This window comes from Narcine bancroftii, chromosome 1 (assembly GCF_036971445.1).
Source record: "Narcine bancroftii isolate sNarBan1 chromosome 1, sNarBan1.hap1, whole genome shotgun sequence".
NCBI classification, from domain to species: domain Eukaryota; kingdom Metazoa; phylum Chordata; class Chondrichthyes; order Torpediniformes; family Narcinidae; genus Narcine; species Narcine bancroftii.
In genome coordinates, this window is record NC_091469.1 from 414,035,787 (window position 1) to 414,054,698 (window position 18,912).

At 42.1% G+C, this 18,912-nt stretch overlaps 1 protein-coding gene across 8 annotated transcripts in view; it reads left to right on the forward strand.

Annotated features, from left to right (window-relative positions):
* Nucleotides 1–18,912, forward strand: part of LOC138751556 (retinoic acid receptor beta) — a 942,630-nt gene that overhangs the window by 132,859 nt on the left and 790,859 nt on the right. The gene's annotated exons all lie outside the window — the stretch shown is intronic.

Consider the following 18,912-nt stretch of genomic DNA (forward strand, 5'->3'; position numbering starts at 1 on the left):
TGTGTCCTGTGCATTTTCCTGTCCCACCCACAAAATACTATACTATATGTAAAATAACCTAAGGATTAATAGTAACACAAGACTTTAACACATTAAAATCCATCAGCTATTTTCAGACCATTTTCTCAACTGGTCTAGATCCCTCTGCAAGCTTTGAAAACCTTCTTTGCTGTCGCAACACCTATAATTTTAGTATCATCTGCAAACTTGCTGATCCAATCTACCACATTATCATCCAGATCATTGATATAGATGACAAACAACAATGGTCCCAGCACCAATCCCTGAGGCATACCACAAGCCACAGGCCTCCTGTCTGAGAAGCAATCATCCACTACTCTCTGGCTTCTCCCGTCCAGCCTTTTTCAAATCCAGTTCACTACTTCACCATGATTACCCAGCGACTGAACCTTCCAACTAACCTCCCATGTGGGACCTTGTTAAAGGCCTTCCTGAAGTCCATGTGGACAACATGCATTGCCTTTCCTTCACCAACTTTCCTGGTTACCTCCTCGAAAAAAATCCTATAGGATTGGTTAAACATGACCTACCATGCACAAAGCCATGTTGACTATACCTAATCAGTCCATGGCTATCCAAATAATTGAATATATGATCTCTCAGAAACCTTCCAATAATTTACCTACTCACTAACCTATAATTTCCAGGGTTACTTTTGGGGCCTTTTTTAAACAACGGAACAACGTGTGCTCTCCTCCAATCCTCCAACACCACACCTGTGGCTAAGGACATTTTAAATATTTTTGCCAGAGTTCCTACAATTTCTACACTAGCCTCCTCAAGGTCCAAGGAATATCTTGTTAGGTCCTGGGGATTTATCCACTTTTATTTGCATTAAGACAAAAAGCACCTCCTCCTCTTTAATCTCTCTAAGTTCTATGACCTCACTGCTCATTTTTTAAAACTTCCCACAACTCTGTGCCTGTTTCCTGAATGAATACTGATGAAAAAATACATTTAAGACTTCTCCTATCTCATTTGGCTCTATACATGGCCAAATACTCTGATCTTCAAGGGACCAATTTTGACCTTACTATCCTTTTGCTCTTAATATACCCATAAAAACCCTTAGAATTTTCCTTCACATTGTCTGCCAAAGCAACCTTATGTCTTCTTTTAGCCTTCCTAGTTTTGTTTTTGAGGTTTTTCTTGCATTTTTTTTAACTCCTCAAGGACCTCATTTGCTTCATGTTGTCTCCTCCTGCTATAACCTTTTTCTTCTTCCAAACCCAGATCCCCAATATCCCTCGAAAACCAAGGTTCCCTATGCCTGCTAACTTTGCCTTTAATCCTGAAAGGAACATACAAACTCTGTTCTCTCAAAATTTCAACCAGTTATCTCATACATCCTTTCCCAAAAACAACTTATCCCAATCCATGCATTCTAGATACTTTCTTATTTCCTCAAAATTGGTGTTTCTCCAATTTTGAATCTCAAACCGAGGCCCAGACTTATCCTCCTCCATAATTAACATGAATCTAGTGGAATATGATCACTGGATACAAAATGTTCCCCTACACATACATCTGTCACCTGTCCTGTCTTGTTCACCAATAAGAGATCCAGTATTGCACCCTCTCGAGTTGGTACCTCTATATATTGATTTAGAAAACATTTCTGAACACATTTGACAAAATCCAAGCAATCCAGCATGGAAGTTCAGTCAATATATTGAAAATTAAAGTATCCTACTATCACAACTTTATGTTTCCTGCAGCTGTCTGCTGTCTCCACAGACTTGGTCCACTAATTCTCATTAACTATTGGGCTGTCTATAATACAACCCCATGAGTGTGGTCATACCTTTCCTGTTCCTCAGTTCCACCCTTATAACCTCAGAAGATGAGCCCTCTGGTCAGTCCTGCCTGAGCACAGCTGACAAGCAATGCCATGCCACTCCTCCACCCCCCCCCCCCCACCTGTTCTATCAGATCTAAGGCAAAGCAATGGAAGCCCGGATCATTGGGCTGCCAGCCCTGCAACCAAGTTTCATGAATGGCCACAATGTCATAATCCACACTCTAAGCTTGTCTGACTTTCGTGCAATACTCCTTGCATTGAAATAGATGCACTTGAGAATATTTCCACCATTAACACGATGCATGCAATTTTCACATCATCTTTTCCCTCCTCCACTTCTCTATCTGCTCTGGCATCATGGTTCCCATCCCCCTGAAAATCTTGTTTAAACCCACCAGACCAGAATTAGCAAATCTTCCTACAAATATTAAGTCCCCCTCCAGTTCAGAAGTCCCATCAGAACAGGTCTAACCTTCCCTGGAAGACAGGACAATGATTCAGAAACCTGAAGGCCTCCCTCCTGCATCATATCTTAAGCCGCATGTTAAGCTGCATTATCCTCCTATTTCTAACCTCACTAGCACATGGAATGGGTAGCAAGCCTGAGAAAGTCCTTCAACCTAATGCCTAATTCTCTGAACTCTTCTTGTAGGACCTCCTCACCCTTCCTACCCTCGTCATTGGCTCCTATATAGACCACGACATCTGGCTGCTCACCCTCCCTCTTGAGAATGCTGTTAACTCAATCTGAGATATCTCGGACCCTGGCAACAGGGAGGCAACATGCCATTTGGAATATTCAATCTCTTCCACAGAACCTATTATCTTTCTCTCTAACTATGGACTCCGTACCCTTCTTAGTCATAGGACCAGACTCTGTGCCAGAGACCTGATCGCCATGGTAGGTTATTCCCTTCAACAGTATCCTAAATGGTATAGTTGTTAGAGTGAAATGGCCTTGCACTGCCTGTCTGTTCCCTTCTTTCCTCCTGCCTGTCAATCAGCTGACATCCTCCTGTCTCCTAGGTATGATAGTGTTGCTGTAACTCCTGTCTATCACCCCCTCTGCCTGTCATATGATCCGGAATTCATTCAACTCAGCTCCAATTCATTAAATCGGCTTGTAAGTGTAATGCACTCAGAGACAAGTGAGGAGTACAAAGACCCTTTTAATAGCTTATAATCAATGGCTGGTAGATACAATAGTCCACAGGTGAATTTGAGGTAAGGCGGGAAAACCAGGGTTTATATTGGGGTAGGTGAGGGTGGAGCCAAGGGAGGAGCCAGCTATCTGAACTTTGGAAGAACAGGGATTGATAGGAAGTAGTCAGCATGGTTTTGTCAGGGGTAGATCATGCTTAACAAACCTTATAGAGTTTTTCGAGGAGGTTACAAAAAAGATTGATGAAGGGAAGGCTGTGGACGTTGTCTATTTAGACTTTAGTAAAGCTTTTGACAAAGTTCCCCACAGGAGGTAAGGAAAAAAGGTGGAGGCATTAGGTATAAATAAGGAGGTAGTGAAATGGATTCAGCAATGGTTGGATGGGAGATGTCAGAGAGTAGTGGTAGAAAATTGTTTGTCAAATTGGAGGCCAGTGACTAGTGGAGTTCCTCAGGGATCGGTCCTGGGTCCAGTATTGTTTGTTATATATATTAACGATCTGAAGAAGGGGTGGTAAATTGGATAAGTAAGTTTGCAGATGATACAAAGATTGGTGGTATTGTGGACAGTGAGGAAGATTACCTTAGCTTAAAAAGAGATATAGGAAAGCGAGAGGAGTGGGCTGAGAAATGGCTGATGGAATTTAATACGGATAAGTGTGAAGTGTTGCATTTTGGAAAGGCAAATCTAAATAGGTCATATACATTGAATGGTAGACAATTGAGGAGTGCAGAGTAACAAAGGGATTTAGGAGTTATGGTAAATAGTACCCTCAAAGTTGATACTCAGGTAGATAGAGTGGTGAAGAAGGCATTTGGAATGTTGGCCTTCATAAATCGGAGTATTGAATTCAAGAATTGGGATGTTATGATGAAATTGTACAATGCATTGGTGAGGCCAAGTTTGGAATACTGTGTCCAGTTTGGTCACTGAATGCTATCTAAACAAAATAGAGAGAGTGCAGAGAAGGTTCACGAGAATGTTGACGGGATGTCAGGGTTTGAGTTACAGAGAAAGGTTTTTTTTTAAAATTTTTTATTTTTCACACCATTAATCACATTAGCCATGATATACACTTTTTCGTTGAGCAGCCTGGGGCTTTTTTCTCTGGAGTGTAGAAGATTGAGGGGGGATTTGATGGAGGTGTTCAAGATTTTAAAATGGACAGAGAGAGTCAACGTGGATAGGCCAATTCAAACCACAGGCCATGGTTTGAGATTGCAGGGTCAAAATTATAAGGGGAACATGAGGGGAAATTTCTTCATGCAAAGGGTGGTTGGGATGTGGAATAAGCTTCTGGCAGAGGTGGTTGAAGCAAGGACGTTATTTACATTTAAGGAAAGACTGGATAATTACATGGTGGGGAGAGGATTGGAGGGGTATGGACCAGGTGCTGGTCAGTGGGACTAGGAGGGTGGGGATTTGTTCCGGCATGGACTAGTAGGGCCAAACTGGCCTGTTCTGTGCTGTATATGGTTATATGGTTATAACAATACATAGAGAGTGAATTCCAGTTCACTGCATTCACCATTTCTTTCAGAAGAAAAACAGAGACCATTCATTAAAAAAAAATAATAGTTTACAAATATTTACAAGTTAAGTCTGTCAGGGGGTCTAGTTATTCTGGTTGACTGCCTCAGTACTGGTGGACTTTGAACTTGCTGAACTTCCTGGACCCCCATGGTACAGGGTTACTGGGTCTCGAGGGCTCCAGCTTTGGACGCTGAGTGGATTGGATCATATCCTGAGAAGAGTCGTCCCTGATGGTACTTAGTAGTTCCTGGCTCATTTGAGGCATCGGATCCTCAGTTCTGGTGGGTGCCAGGTCTGTGATCGAGACAATGTCCTCTCTGCCATCAGGTTATGCCAAGAAGACATATGTTGGGTTGGCATGAAGCAGATGCACCCTCTTGATCAGGGGATCTGATTTTCTCCTCCTCACATGCTTTCTCAGCCGGAACAAATCCCCACCCTCCTAGTCCCACTGACCAGCACCTGGTCCATTAGCCAAACTGGGAGAGTGGTCCCGGATGTGGATTTCCTCTGGAAAGTGAACATAAGCTCGTGAGGAGCTGTGTTGATCTCGCCATGCAGAGGAGCGACCTTATGTAGAGGAACGCTGTGGGTAGGACTTCTTGCCAGCATGAGTCTGGAAGGCCTTTGGACCGGAGAGCCAATTTCACATCCTTTCATAACGTCGCGTTCTCTTTTTCAACTTGTCCATTTCCCTGGAAATTGTAGCTCGTCGTCCTCTTTGAGGCAATGCCTCTTACAAGCAGATACTGGCATAGATCTTCGCTCATAAATGATGAGCCCTGGTCACTATGGATATAGATGGGATACCTGAACAGGGTGTAAACAGAATGCAAGACTCTGATGATCGTGGTGGTGGTCATGTCTGGGCAGGGGATGGAGAATGGAAAACGTGAATACTCGTCAATGATGTTGAGAAAGTGCATGTTTCCATTGGTGGAAGGTAGGGATCCCTTGAAATCGACACTGAGTCATTCGAAGAGGGGGATGCCTTTATCGAGCCAGTAGAAGTGTGGTTTGCACTCAGCGCAGACCTTGCAGGACCTGGTCATTTCCTTGATATCCTCAATGATGTAGGGTAGGTCGCGTGCCTTAAAGAAATGAGCCATGCGTGTGATGCCTGGGTGGCAAAGCTCATCATGCAGTGACCACAACTGGCCAGTGTGTGCAGAGGCACAGCTTCCTTTTAACAGGGCATCTGGAGGTTCATTGAGAGTACCTGTCCTGTATGCTATATCTTAATTATAGGTGGAGAGTTCGATCTTCCACCTAGCAATCTTACCATTATTTTACCCTTTTTTGCATTATTAAACATGAATGCCACTGATCGCTGGCCGATGAGCAGTGTAAATTTTCTGCTGGCCGTGGCTTGGGCCTCTTTCTCCACTGATGGGTTCCAAAGCTTGTGGCCTTGTAGGGTGCGGGGAAAAATAAACAACTGGTCTGTCCGCCTAGTTAAGGGTAGCAGCCAGAGCTATGTCAGAGGCAATGCTTTTCACCTGGAAATGTGCATTCTCATTCTCCCCATGCATGGTGGTCTTTGAGAAGTAGCTCCGAACGTAGTCGAAAACCGCCTGGGCTTCAGCCAATAATGGGAAGGAGGTGGATTTTAAGAAGGGAAAATGGTTAAGAGTGTGAAAGCATACACCAATAGACTAAAATAAATTTTCTTCTCTGCTACCATCAGGCTCTTGAATGAACCCCATATCAATGCCATTATGCTACCCTTGCTTGGTGGTAAATGATTTTTCTTTTCATTGTAATCAAATATCCTGTCATATGGAGATAACCTGTTAGTTTGTTTACAGAAAAAAACATTTCTCCCTGTTATAGATATGTGACAAAAAAATTGATGAATCAGCACATGGAATTACAGCTGTACAAGATATTGGTGAGTCTGTACCTGGAGTATTGTGTGCTGGTCTGGTTGACATTCTATGGAAAGGATTGATTACATTGGAGACAATGAAGGAAAGATTCAAAAGGATGTCACTAGGGCTGGAAGGTTTGAGTTATAAGGAGAGACAGAATAGATTGCAACCTTTTTCTGTGTAATGAAAGGTGCTGTGGCATTCACGATGGGAGGTAGACTATGCACCACACTTCCATACTCTGCAGACCCAAACAAGAACCAAGATGTCGAATGAAAACAAAATGCAAACTGCGACAAGTTAGTGAGAAGTTTAGGGCCACTGGCACAACAAGGCACAGTGAGACTGAGAGATTCCAACACTTGGGACAAAAAGACATGTTCTAGGAGAAGTAAATCCAGGATCCTACACTGTCAGAACAAAGGAGGGTCAAATACTGAGGAGCAATTGAAAGAGCCTGCTGAATCGCCAGAGATACTGCAGGAACAGATAAATGCAGAGGATTCAGCCTGCACAGAAACAATGGAAACACCACCCATGCTAGACAGTATTGGAACAGCAGAGCCTGTGTTAAGAAGATCCACACAAGTTATCAAAGCACCTGACAGACTGAATCTATAAAAGGAAAAATAAACTGCACTTTTCAAATTTTGTGTTGCTAATGTTCACGTTGCATTTGTGTTGAACATTAAATTGAAAGAGTACTGTATTAATGTGTCATGTTTGATTGAACATCTCAAGGAAGGAGATGTAGAGATAGAGTGCTACCACCAGGAGTCAGATATGGAGTATGTAGCATCTGAGGAATGCTGTTGCATCTTGGATAGATTCAAGATGGATGCCTCCTCAAGTGGTCTGGCATGTGTATGTTCTGCCCTTAAGGCTGTTTGCTTAGTTAATAAATCTAGATTTTTTTTTAAAAACCAGGTTTCTTTATTGAAATAAAAGAAACATCACAGGTATATGGAGCAGCATGACTTCTGCCAATCATGTGGATTGGAGATGGACCATAACAAGCTTCCAAAGCTAATTATGATGAAAGCAAGCCTGTTCCCAGCCCCACACACACCATCATCTTCATTGACCAAAATGAAAGGGAGACCAGGGTTTCATAAATATGTAAAAAATTTGGGATTCCAAGGTTTCATTTTACTTTATTTCCTCTTTCAATTCATTATTTCCTCTTTCTACCCTTCCTCCTGAGGAAACTAGAAGGCAAGTTGCCCTTTATATTACAAGACTGGAGCTTGTTGCAAACAGTTATTTTTCTGAGTTGTCTTGAAGGACTTCTCTCTTACTATTTTATAGTTAAATGGGCATTTCAGGATGATAGCACTTTTTCAATTTGTTTCCAAGCTGTGGCCCCTTTCTTCAAATATGAGAGTCCAGATTATGTATGATCTCCATGTCACTGAAAATTGCTGAGTTCATTCCTTTTAACCAAAGAGTTTGAGTGAAGAGAGGTGCCATGACAGCATGATGACTGAGCAAGATTACATGCCTGTGGTGATAAACAAGGTAAACTGTGAATGAAAGGAAACCCTTCTTTTCAGATCTGGGCATGCAGAAACACAAACATACAGTTCATGGTAGCCTGCATAGTAAGAATTCAGCAATGTCGGAAAGCTTGTGGTGTCTCTTACTACTTACTATATTGCCTGGAGAAGCAAAGGAACTTTTGACATCTTACAAACAGTGGTGTAGTGATCATCTGGAGTTGCTCATATCAGTGAATGCGGTGAAAAATCTCCATAAATATTTGGAACCGTGTATATCTTGTCTGCCACCCACAGTGCAGTGCATGTCCCAACATCAGACTCCAATTCCTAATCCAGTATATGGCACTGTGTCATGTTGTTGAAAGGAGTCTGAATCACACAGTGTTTCTCAGTCGAGTTCAGGCACATAACCTGTTTCTCAACAGCTGCCTGCTGCAGGACCAGCAGTTTCATAAATCCCCTTCTTGCTGTCCGTACTGGTCCTTGTTCCCTTCTGAGCTGCTCCCTCTTCTGATTTGGAAACTCAACAGTCATCCAAAATTCACCAGATGAGAAAGAGCAAATCCTCTCAAAAGGAGTTTGGAGATACCCAGCCAGATTGATACAAAGTGTCAAATGAATGAATCATCAGAACCTTTACCAAAGGTTCCAACAATCATGGAAATCAGTCTTCAGTCAATTTAATTCACTCTGCCAGTTATGGGGAAATGGATGAAATAACTGGAAGCAGGATAGCCTTGGAGACTGGAAAACATCCCAGTTGCATTGCTGATGCTTGTTGCGATCATACAGATTCTATCACCAATATGTCTATGTACAGATGGTAGTGTAGGATGACTGTGATTGGCTGAATGTGTGTAGCCACGCCTACTGGCAAATTTTAAAGAGTTGCTCCTAGTCAGACCAGGTCATTCTAGACTGGTCAACCTACATGTGATACGCTCCAGTCTTCTAGTTAATAAAAGCCTTGGTTTGGATCAACAAGCTTTTGATTCTTTCGACGCGCTCTACACTTGTGCTGCAGAGAGAAAAAACCCTTACATCCAATATGGTTGTTCCAACACAGCATTGTATTATACCTAACAATCTGAATAATTACTGAGATTTGTTCTCTCCATACAAAGCAGAAGAAATCCTCTCCCACTAATAGCTGCCTTTATTCTCAGTTAAAAAGAAGAAATGTGTCTTGGAGTCAATATTGATCATAAACTTTAGAGCCAGCCACAAAATCACTGTGGCTATAAGAACAGATCAGAAGCTAGGTATTTGGTGGCCCTTCAACCATTGACAGAGTCCATCAAAGTACTTTGATACTTAACTTGAACTGGTTCATGTATGTGGCTTCCACTCAAAGACGTTAAGATTGAGCAATAAAACTGGCTTCATACATCCATGAAAATAAACTATCTCTTCTAATGATTCACATGGGCTAAACCTGTACAACAAACCTCCTCAAATATTTACATAGAATATAGAACTGAACAATAAAGGAACAGGCTCTTTGGCCCATAATGTTGGAGCTGAACTTGCTTTACTTGAGCCTTACCAAGACTTCACTAAATTATTTCTTCCTGAATGTCCCCACTTCAACAACAGCAGAAACACAAGTTTAAAATCTAATTCAAGTATTAAATCTACATTAAAATGTTATAATTGTTTCAGGTGAATGTTGTATACCTGAGCTAAAATATTTTCATGTGAAACTCTGATGCCAATCCATTATTGCACATTACATTTTGAACTTAGTAAATAGGCATTTTAATTTTGGCCCCTTATGTATGTTTTGGAGTTTACGCATATTGTTGAAGCCATTGCAAGCTTTCTGACACTTGGGAAAATTGAACAACTAGCTTGTTGATTCTTTTCTTTGTACAGTCTTCTTCAAGCATGTTACGAACTCTGGATGATGCGGCAGAAGAGATCATTTTTGCAAGACACGTAGGATTTGCTTTTCACCTGAGGGCAAGAGCTAGGCCTCTTCGGGGAGAGCTACAGAATAATCTCTGCATAACAGGAAATGTTTAATTTCTGACTGTATCACAGTTTCTTTCTCTGTAAGAGGATAAACAACAGGACTTATGTTTTCTTATGGACATGAGTCTATCCTAAATTACAGGAAATAGCCAGAAATGACACACAAGCGACGTTGTTCTTATTGAGTGAGACAATTAAATCCACTTATTGCTTCCATGTGAGATCACTCAAAGGACTACCATGTTGTTCTTTGTTTGAAATGAAGGCTTGTTGTTACATTATGTTTTTCTGCATCGTTAATTGAGAAGCATTTGGAAATCTCCCAGCATTTGGAACTTTGTCAATATTTTGAAATTCTTGGATTGCTCGACAATTTAAACTCTGAAAGAAATACATTTAAATAGGAACATCAAGAAATTAAATTTGCTGAATTAAGGTTACAGCAGTCACAATATGGCAAAAAACTTGGCATAAGCACATTTCCCCCCCCCCCCCCATCAGTGAAAGCTAATGATATAACATATTTAGAAAAAGAAAATCAAATATAGTGTTGAAAATGCTGCCAGGCTGCTTGCCATGCAAAACAAGTGTTCATGATGCACAAAACAGAGTTTTCATTGAAAGCAAAAAATTGCTTTAAAAAAAATCAGATCTCTTTGTGTTTTATAACTTCAACTAAAAGGGGACATTCCTTTATCAGCAATAGTGAAACTGATAATTAACCTGCCTGATGTTATCAGATTCAATCCACTGATGATTTCGTCTGTTCCAAAGTGTTCTCTCCCTTCTTTAAGGACATTAATTCATGCTAAATTACAGTTCCCAAGACACCATCGCAACCTCAGCCGGCTGGACATTTTCAAGTGTAATTTAGTGGGGTAATGAGCCCATTGCTCATTTGATGTCTCCCCCCCACCCCCAGCTCAGCAGACAATGATCAGTTCCAAGAACTCTGGCTGTTTGTGTGGAATTTACATGTGTTCCATGTGACTACATGTGGGGTCGCATTTTCATCCCTCGTGAGAAACTCAAAAAGGTAGCGGCCTGAAAATGAACCTGTGGAGCATCTGTTAACTCTGTATCAGTCTCCACAGAGGCTTATTAGCCTACTGAGTATTTGTAACATGTTCTGGGTACACCAGAGAGAAAATTTGCAGATCAATACTTTGTCAGAATACTTCATATGAAAGATTCAAAATGGAAATGCGACTCTTCCTCTCTCTAAGTATTTTGCCTGACCTCCCGTGTACTTCTGACATTTTCTATTTTATTTCACTTTTCCACCATCTGTAGTATTTTTGATTTGGTGTCCTGAACATGGTGGGCAGTGACCTTATTGGTTTTTAACAATGACAACATTCAGTTGGATTTACTGCCCCAAGTCAGGCAGCAGACTAATCGGGGTCTTTTGTCGTAAATAGCACCCAAATTATTGCTTTTACTTTTAGACTGAGAAGGATAAATAAAGTAAAAGGAGAAAAGGTTTTGTTGTTATTATCTCTTTAAAAATGCCAGGGCACTGTAGGATATTTAGGCAGTAATTTTTCCCATTTATTTAAGCGAGGTGGAATTCCGGGCAAAATTTTCAAGTATCTCTTGTTCTTGTGCGGTTTTAGCATGTTTGTTTGGAAAAATAATTGCAAGAAAGGCTGCTCACCAGAAACAATTCTCTCCCTGATTACCTGCTTACACATATCAAATGTTCTTTGTTCCAAGAACACCAAGAGGAATAAAAATAATCCAAGAAGCATTTTAAGAAATGCTGTGGTTGAAATGTGTTTTGCAAAAACATTTGCCTGCTATATCCTGGCAAGAGACTTTATTCCAACCCAGGTGTTTTGCATGGAAATAAACTACAGAGCTAAGGACACCAGTGTGGATTCCTTTGGCACACACTCATCAATCTCAATCATGGAGGTCAAAAACATATTGTGGGAAATGGAAATATCACACTAATGATACAGGGGTGTATTTGTTTAAGTACAATGTAAGGTCAACGTAGGAAGAGTCTGAATTATGTTTGAACTTTCATACCGCACTTGACCTAGAGACGCTCACACTACTGATAAAAACAGGGAAATAACAATTTTGCAACACTGTTCTCCAGGGAAGTGTTGTGAATCAGCCTTCAACACCAAGTCATAAAATTTGATCACTCCAGATTCATGTGGAAAACTAAATTTTAATTGATAAATAAACTTTTTTTTTCAAATTCAATTAACTCGTTTGTGGATTGCCTTCCACCAAGGTTTTATCTGTGTCAGATGTTCTTCCAAATGTATTTCTGATCAATTACTTACAATGGTAAATAAATCTTAAAATTTTTAAACAGCTAAATACACAATGTAGATTGGCATTAGCAAGCATCAAACATTAAATTCAGTGAGTTACTAGGGCCATCGACAGGCATAAACCTTTTACAAATGAAATGTCCTATCGATGTATAGATCAAAATATATAAGGTACTCAGGTCACCTTTTGGTAACTCGAATGATTGGTGTGATCATTTTCTGTATCTGAGGTAAAGAGTTAATCAGGAATTTTTACACACCACATAAAGAACCTTGCTGGTCAGTGGCTTCAACTTTCTTCTCCTTCTCTATCTCATTTTCATTACACATGTAATGAATCATTCTTGTTTTATTTTAGCACATGGGCCAAAGTATAAGCTAGCACTCACACAAATGCCAATCACAGAACAAAAGTAGTGAGGGTGTAGATTCAGTTGGATCAGGAATTTACCAAAATGTTACATTGTAGCAACTTTTTCAGTGAACTGAGTATAATGTGGTAATGCAGCAACCAGTGACGTTCTTTTCACACAATGAGTTGTGGGAGTATGGAGCCAGCTGCCAGCTGGAGTGATGACCGTGGACTCAATTTTAACATTTAAGAAACATTTGGATGGGTGGAAGGTGTATGGAAGTATGGACTGGATGCCGGTCAGTGGGACAAGGCAGAATATTAGTTCGGCAGGGACGTAATGTTCTCCAGCACTTTCGGGACCCAGATAGAAAGCTGATCTCAGGTTCTGTCTGGATGAAGTTTGCACATTCTCCTGTGGCCACGCAGGTTTTATTGCGTGCTCCAGTTTCTACCCACATACTAAATATGTGCTGGTAGATTCATAGGAATTGTAAATTATCCCTAAAGGAGGTAAATGACAAAACTGTTTAAGGGGAATGAATGTACATGTGAGAGGCAATAAATTACAGAGCAACAAGGAAATAAAGGGCTGGTGGAGAGATGGGGTTGATGTGATTGATGATGGGGACCAGCATGAGCCAAATGTCTTTCTATGTTACAATTTGTACAGTAAAACTATTCATTTAACATGTTTGAGACTTTGGTGGTGTTGAACTAAGATATTATTATTAATACTACAAAACGTTTTAAAATTAATTTTATAAACAATTCTGCCAAGCTAGTAAATTTCAAGGAATGGCAAGAAACAGAACCATGGGTTTAAAGAGAGGGAGGGAACCATGATGGTTGGATTGGGCCCTTCAGCCCAATTCATCCATGTCGACCAAATGACCAAGCTCCATTTGGCTGAATTTGGTCCATATTCTTCTAAACCCTTCCTATCCATAAATCTGCCCAAATGTCTTTTGAATGGAATCTCAGAGTTATGCCTGCTTCTACAGTTTCCTTGGCAGCTCTTTCCAGACATGGAGCCCATCTCTGAGTGAAAAAGTTGACTCTCAAGATCCTTTTAAATCTCTCTGTACTCATCTTAAAACCTCTACTCTTTAGCTTTAGTATCACTCGAGTTCTAGTATCATCGATACTGGGAAAAGACTGAGCATTCACTTGATCCGTACCCCTCATGATGTTATAAAGGTAAGATCACCTTTCTAGGGAATGAAGATCCAGCCAGTCTGAAATTTACTCCTCCAGTCCCAGAAATATCCTCTGCACTCCATCCAATTTATTGATGTCTTTCCTTTAGCTGGGTGACCAAAACTGCAATCAGTACTCTTTGTGTAGTCTCACCTACACCCATATGGCTGAATCTCGAGATCTCAACTTTTGTACTCAGATCCCCACTCAATGAAGGCAATATGCCAAACACCTTCTTCACCACTCTGTCCACCTGAGTTGCCACTTTCAAGGAAATATCAGTCTGTATCGCTAGGTCTGTCTTTCCAGTGCCCAGCCTTTCACTGAGCAAGTACTGCCATGGTTTGATTTATCAAAGTGCAGCACCTTACACTTGTCAGAGTTAAATTCTATTTGCCATTCCTTGGCCCATCTTCCCAACTGATCTAGAGCCTGTTTAAAACTGAGATATCCTTTCTCATTGTCCACACCACCAATTTTTGTGCATTCTGCAAATTTTTTTTATCATGTTAATTTCACTGCCATCTAAATTGTTAGCATAGGAAACAAACAGTAGTGGATCCAATACTGAATATTGCGGCACACCAATGGTCACAGGCCTTGAATCATCAAACATCCCTCCACTACTATCCTGACGCCTTCCACAAAGCCAGTTTTGAATCCACTAGGTCACTAGGCCAGACCCACTTGAATCCCATGTGATTTAACCTTCTAAATTAACCTCCCATGTGGACCCTTGTCAAAAGCCTTGCTAAAGTCTATATACACAACATTGTCTTCCCTGCTCTCCTCAATCCACTTGAAAATTTCTTCATAAAATTTTATCATATTTGTGAGACACAATCTCTCATGCATGAAGCCATACTGGCAACCTCCAATCAGTCCCTGGCTATCCAAATGTTGTGGTGGTACACCACCGGCCTACTGCAGGGAGGCAACACCTGTACCTACAGGAGTGTACTTCTGGCCCACTCCAGGGGGAAACCTCTGTACCTGCTGTCAATCAATCAGCTGAAGGGATCAAGCACCACCCGGTCGGATGTCAATCACCCTCCGGGATATAAACCTGCGCCGGCCTCCCGAAGCTGACTCAGACTTACTGCAGCTACAGCCAGCTTGGCTCTGTGGAAGTCTTTGTGGATGAAAGCCTATTGTACAGTCTTTACCTTGTGTGTGTCTGATTCTGGCTAACAGCGCACCACAATTTAATCCACAAAATTTTCCCACAAACGAGACCCCTCACGAACGTCTGTTCTCATTCCCCAGGAAGTCGGTGACTGGAATGTCCCTCCCAGAATGGCTCATGTCCCCAGGACCGGTACTCCTGCATAAGAACGTATGGACACTCAAGGCCGAAACCCTGGTCGAGCAGGTCTTCCTCCTACATGCAAACCACAACTACGTCTATGTTAGGTTCGGCAGTGGCAGGGAGGACACTGTCTTAACCAGGGACTTGGCACCAGCAGGAGCACCCACCACACCACGCCATCATCCAGCCCAGGACAATGCTGAATGGGCATACATCCACGTCCCCAGCCAGCTATGGGGCACGCAGGACCTCCTTGACTACCAGGGGCCCATTTCAGCCCTGGGAGACGAACCTGCCCCCTCCCACCCATCCAATAAGACCGTTATACATTGACCCCAGACACCCCCCAGCCACCCCTCCGCGTGGCAAGACACCAGTAACACAGACCTCTGCCGCCAGCCCCCCGACTTCCCTTCTGACCAGTGACCAGGAGACAGTCCTATGATGGTCACAGAGACCCCAGCGGCTGCCAGACCGTCTCAACCTGTAAATATTGTATGTGCATGTGTATAGTGGGTACGATTCCTCGTTACTGCCCCCGGGACAATTTTAAAGAAGGGGTGAATGTGGTGGTACACCACCAGCCTAATGCAGGGGGCAACACCTGTACCTGCAGTAGTGTACCGCTGGCCTACTGCAGTGCCAACCTCTGTACCTGCAGGAGAGTAAGGGGACAGGACAACACCTGGCTGACTGTCAATCAGTCGGCCTGAAGGGATCAAGCCCCACCCAGTCGGGTGTCAATCACCCTCCGGGATATAAGCCTGAGCTGGCCTCCCGAAGCTCACTCAGAGTTACTGCAGCTACAGCCACCCTTGGTCTGTGGAACTCTTTGTGGATTAAAGCCTATTGTAGTCTTTACCTTGTGTGTGTCTGATTCTGGCTAACAGCACAACTCAAATGTTGGTAGGTTCTATCCCCCAGAATTCCCTCCAGTGACTTTCTGACTACTGACATCAGGCTCACTGGCCTATACTTCCCAAATTTATCCTTTCTGCTCTTTTAAAATAATGGTGCAACATTACCCACTCATCAGTCATCTGACACTTCACCCTAGGATAAACATGATGGACTGGAACCCAAGCTCTAGTGAGTGGTTGGAGAGCACTGGAACTGGGGTTCCTGAGAGCAGTTGGGAGTGTGGTAATGAAGAACCTGGCGAGCAAGAAGCAAGTGTAGAAACTGAGGACCTTGTGATTAGGGAGGAAGAGAGTATGGGAAACAGGGACGTGGTGAGTAGATATTGCAAATTTCACGTGGTGAACCAGGTGCTGAACCTTCAAGAATTTCAAATGTTTGGATATTGATTGGAGTTTTCTTCCATTTTTTTTTCATTAGTGAGTGTCAGAAGCTATACTTTGTTTCAGGGTCTTCAAATTGAAGTGGAGCATGAATCCTGGTGATTGGTTGGAATCCATTGAAACAGATAGAGCCAGCAGAAAATAAAAAGAAGGGAAGTTCAGTTGGAGTGGCCAGTGGGGAGTAGTCAGTGTATGAATGGCCCAATGTAGGGGTGGAGAAATTAAGGCTTTGGTGAGCAGAGACTCAGGTAGGTCAGGTTGGATGTTTTCATAATAATCTAGACTAGGTAGTGGAGATGGCAGCTAGGGCAGTAGTATGCTCTAATTGAAGGATATGGGAAATCTGGGACAGCACAAATGTCCCTAATAACTACACTTGCAAGAAATGCATCCAGCTACATCTTCTTACAGACCACGTTAGGGAACTGGAGCTGAATACACTCTGGATTATTCAGGTAGCAGAGGAGGGGATTGACAGAAACTATGAGGAGACAGTCATACCCAAGAGGCAAGAGACAGGTAACTGGGTGACTGTTAGGAGAGGGAAAGGGTATAGCTAGTCAGTGCAGAGCACCCATGTGGCCATTCCCCTCAACAATAAGTAAGCTGTTTTGGATACTGTTGGGAGGACGATCTACCAGGGTTAAGTTGTAGTGGTCAAGTCTCTGGCCCTTCAGCTCAGAAAGGGGAGAAAAGAATAGAGCTGTAGTAAAGGAGGATTCAATAGTTAGGGATAAAAATAGGAGGTTCTGTGCACAAGATTAAGTCTCTCAGATGGTATGTGGCCTCCCAAGTGCCAAGGTAAGGGACATTTCAGATCAAGTCCAAAGCATTCTCAAGTGGGAGAGTGAGCAAGCTGATGTCATAGTCCACATTGGTACCAATGGCGTAGATAGAAAAAGGGATGCGGTCCTGAAGAGAGAATATTGGGGGTTAGGAAGGAGGGTAAAAGCAGAACCCACAAGGATGGTAATCTCTGTATTACTGCCTGTGCCACATGCCATTGATGGCAGGAATAGGGAGTTATGGCAGATAAATGCGTGGCCGAAGAGTTGGTGCAGGGGGAAAGGGTTCAGATTTGTGGTTTGTTGAGATTTCTTCTGGGGAAGGTATGACCTGTACAAAAAAAAAGGTTGGGTTCCACCTGAACAAGAGGGGAACCAATATCGTGGTGGGCAGGTTTGCTAGAGCGGTTAGGAATGGTTTAATTTAGTTTGGCAGGGGGATAGGAACCAGAATGTGATTACGGTGAATAGGGCAGAAGATACATAGCTTGTGGTTGAGCTGAGCATAAAAATGGCAATTCTGTATTGGGTGTTGTGTAATGAACCAAGGTTGATAAGAGAGCTGTAGGTAAGGGAATCCTTAGGAGGTAGTGATCATAATATGATAGAATTAATCCTGCAGTTTGAGAGGGAGAAGCTAAAATCAAAGGTGTCAATAGTATACCCCCAGTGGAATAAAGGGGAGGAGAGCAGAGCAGCAAATGCTGGAGTTTCTGTGAGAAATAAGAAAAGTGCATAACAGATGTATAATATTCCAAAATGAAGAAATATTTGAAAAGAAATATGATGCAACTGTGGCTGACAAGAGAAATTAATAGCCAAAGCAAAAGCAAATGAGAGGGCAAAAAGGGAGCAAAAATTAGAGGGGAGATAGAGGAATGGATTGTTTTTGAAAGCTTACAGAAAGAAACTAAGAATGTCATTAGGAAGGAAACAATGATCTTGGAAAGAAAGCTAGGAAATAATATCAATAGGAATATTAAAAGCTTTTTAAAGTGCACTGAGTAAAAAAATAGTCAAGAGTAGATGTAGGACTGATGGAAAGTGATGCTGAAGAAATTGCAATGGGAGACAAGGAGATGAATAAGGTACTGAATGAATATTTTGGATCAGTCTTCAGTGTGGAAAAGATTAGCCGTGTACTTGACTTTCAAGGGTGTGAGGTGAATGCAGTCACAATCTCCAGAGAGAAGGTGGTTGGGAAGCTGAATGATCTAAGGGTAGATAAGCCTTCAGGACCAGATGGAATGCATCTTTGGGTTCTTAAAGAAGTATCTATAGAGATTGTGGGGTCATTAGTTATGATCTTCCAAGAATCAATAGTAGCATGGGTCCAGAGGACTAGAAAGGTCACTCACTCAGTTATTTAAAAAGGGAGGGAAACATGCAGAAAGGAATTTACAGGCCTGTTAGCCTAACATCCCACTCATCAGTCATCTGTTGTTGGAGTCGATAGTCAAGGATGAGGTTACGGAGTACCTGGAGGTGTATGATAAGAAAGGCCAAAGTCAACATTGTTTCCTTAAGTGAAAATCTTGCCTGACAAACTTACTTCAATTTTTGGAGGAAATTCCAAGCAGACAAGACAAAGGATATGCAGAGAATGTTGTGTATTTGGATTGTCAAAGGGCCTTTAACAAGGTGCCACACATGATACATCTTAACAAAATGAGAGCCCTTGGAATTCCAGGGAATGGGTAGAATACTGACTGATCAGCAGGAAACTGTAAGTGGGAATAAAGGGATCCTATACTGGTTGGCTACTGGTTACCAGTGGTGTTCCATAGGTTTCAATGTTGGGGCCACCTCTTTT